The sequence below is a fragment of the Branchiostoma belcheri genome, unplaced genomic scaffold (assembly GCF_001625305.1).
Source record: "Branchiostoma belcheri isolate BF01 breed outbred unplaced genomic scaffold, Haploidv18h27 scaffold450, whole genome shotgun sequence".
NCBI lineage: Eukaryota > Metazoa > Chordata > Leptocardii > Amphioxiformes > Branchiostomatidae > Branchiostoma > Branchiostoma belcheri.
Genome location: NW_017804077.1, coordinates 47,758 through 50,249, shown reverse-complemented (window position 1 = coordinate 50,249; position 2,492 = coordinate 47,758). Strand labels below are relative to the sequence as shown.

Sequence of the window (2,492 nt, the reverse complement as noted above, 5' to 3'; positions counted from 1 at the left end):
TGTGTGTGTGTATGTGTGTGTGTGTGTGTGTGTGTGTGTGTGTGTGTGTGTGTGTGTGTGTGTGTGTGTGTGTGTGTGTGTGTGTGTGTGTGTGTGTGCGTGTGTGTGTGTGTACGTGTGTATGTGTATGTGCGTGTGTATGTGTGTGTGTGTGTGTGTGCGCGCGCGCGCGGTTCTCGTATTTCTGACGGACGGACGACACAGTGTGTGCGTGTCTGTGTGTTGGCGTGCGGTCTATGGCAAGCCAAATGGGGTCAAAATGGTGTGAGAGAGAGAGAGAGAGGGGGGGGGTAAGAAAAACATGGGGAGAGGTAAGAAAAACATAGGGAGAGGTAAGAAAAACATGAGGAGAGGTAAGAAAAACATGAAGAGAGGTAAGAAAAACATGAGGAGAGGTAAGAAATATTTTCGGGCACGAAGAAAGAAAATCCTGAGGATGTCCCATGGGGAAATATCTTCAATGGGAAGAAAGAAAAACCTGGGGAGAGGACACAAACATCTTCAGCGCTAAGAAAGAAAAACCTGGGGTGGGAAGAAAGAAAACTGGGGGGATAAATCAAAGCGATGAAATGACGTTTAAAAAAATTATCAATTTATATCTGCTTGCTGAATGAAAACAATCGTCCAGTCCCTTCAGGTCAAAATCAAGGTCAAATCCAACTCACTTCTCGCAAGGCGGATAACCTACATCATGCAGTAACGTTAAATTGTCAAAACATGAACAAACGTTCAATATATTATGCCAGTATGATATTGACCGTTTTGTTTGTTTCTTCTCTCTCCGCGCTCGCGACGTGCGTAGAGAGAAGAGAAACTCGAATGCAAACGCAAAAGAAATGTGCCGCGGAAGAGAAATTAATTAGAAACAGAGAAGGATGAAAATCCAATGAAACTAAAAGAAAGAAAGTAACAGAACGTCAGTTGGGAAAACGTTTCACGTGTAGGTCGACAGGAAGGCATAGCATATACTGTTAAGGCTTAGTTTAAACGTTTCCACTCGCATTTCTCTTGCGTTTGCATGTGGTTAATTTCTTCTCTCTCCGCGCTCCCGACGTGCGTGCGTGGAGAGAAGAGAAACTCGCATGCAGACGAAATATGTTAAAAGAGAGGAGAGAAAGACGGAGGATAGAAATATGTCAGGACAGGAGAGAGGAAATAAAGACGGAGATAGGAAATATGTCAGGAGAGAGGAAAGAAAGACGGAGATGGGAATATGTCAGGAGAGAGTAAAGAAAGACTGAGAGAGAAAAGACGGAGAGAGGAAAGAAAGACGGAGATAGGAAAGAAAGACGGAGATAGAAAAAATGACGGGAGAGAGGAAATAAGGACGGAGATAAGAAATGTGTCAGGATAGAGTAAAGAAAGACTGAAATAGGAAAGACAGACGGAGAGAGGAAAGAAAGACGAAGATAGGAAATATGGCGGGAGATAGGAAAGAAAGACGGAGATAGGAAATATGGCGGGAGATAGGAAAGAAAGACGGAGATAGGAAATATGTCAGGAGAGAGGAAAGAAAGACGGAGAGAGGAAATATGCCAGGAGAGAGGAAAGATAGACGGAGGTAGGAAATATGCCAGGAGGGAGGAAAGAAAGTCTGAGAGAGGAAAGAAAGACGGAGAGGTCAGGTTTAGAATAGTGGTGCAAAATGTAAACAAGAATTCTGAGATTTCATACCTCCATGAAATATGTAGAGTTTATGTAAATGTTTTGTTTTATTGAATATGGAAATAAGGTGGCAATTGATATAATGTAGTTTAATTTATGGTGTTCTAAACTCAACTCCTATTCTTTGACAATATTTCACTTAAACATCCTCATTTAAACTTCCTCATTAATTACGCAAATTGCCTCTATATTAACATAATATATGTATAGTGTTGTTAACATTTAAGTAACCTACATGTCAGAAGGTACAGAATTGCCATCATTCACCATTAAGAAATCATATAATTTTCACAATAATTATGCAAATTAGGTCATCATTTGCATAATTGATATCTGTTGACGTTCTATCTGCCATAGATTACATATATTACATTTATAAAGGTACTATAATGTAATTATAGAATTTCCTCATTAATTATGCAAATTAGGTCGTCATTTGCATAATTTACATTTAATCGTGTACATCTCTCTCTCAGCTACCTACCTACCAAAATGATGAAAATATATTGTTCCTACGTCGATGAAGGTTAGACATCCAGGTAATACGATACGCCAAAAAAACAGTTACTCAAGCAACTGGATATGATTTTGAAAACGTCAGACGTTTCAGCTAGTATCCACTAGCTTTCGTCAGTGACTGAGAGACCAGAGGGGAAAGCAGGTTTATAATTACAACCTATTGATTGATATGCAAATAAAGTGAAGACAAATTAGTCATTGCATCATCTTGTCTTGACTTGTCTGACTTTTTTTTCCTTTTTCGACTTCCAAAAAATTGTCTTCACTTTATTTGCATATCAATCAATAGGTTGTGCTTATAAACCTGC

The 2,492-nt window shown here is 39.4% G+C and overlaps 1 protein-coding gene across 1 annotated transcript in view; it reads right to left on the bottom strand.

Annotated features, from left to right (window-relative positions):
- The window catches only part of LOC109478863 (low-density lipoprotein receptor-related protein 6-like), a gene marked incomplete at its 3' end in the record, with an annotated part of 35,618 nt that overhangs the window by 4,607 nt on the left and 28,519 nt on the right, over positions 1 to 2,492 (bottom strand). The gene's annotated exons all lie outside the window — the stretch shown is intronic.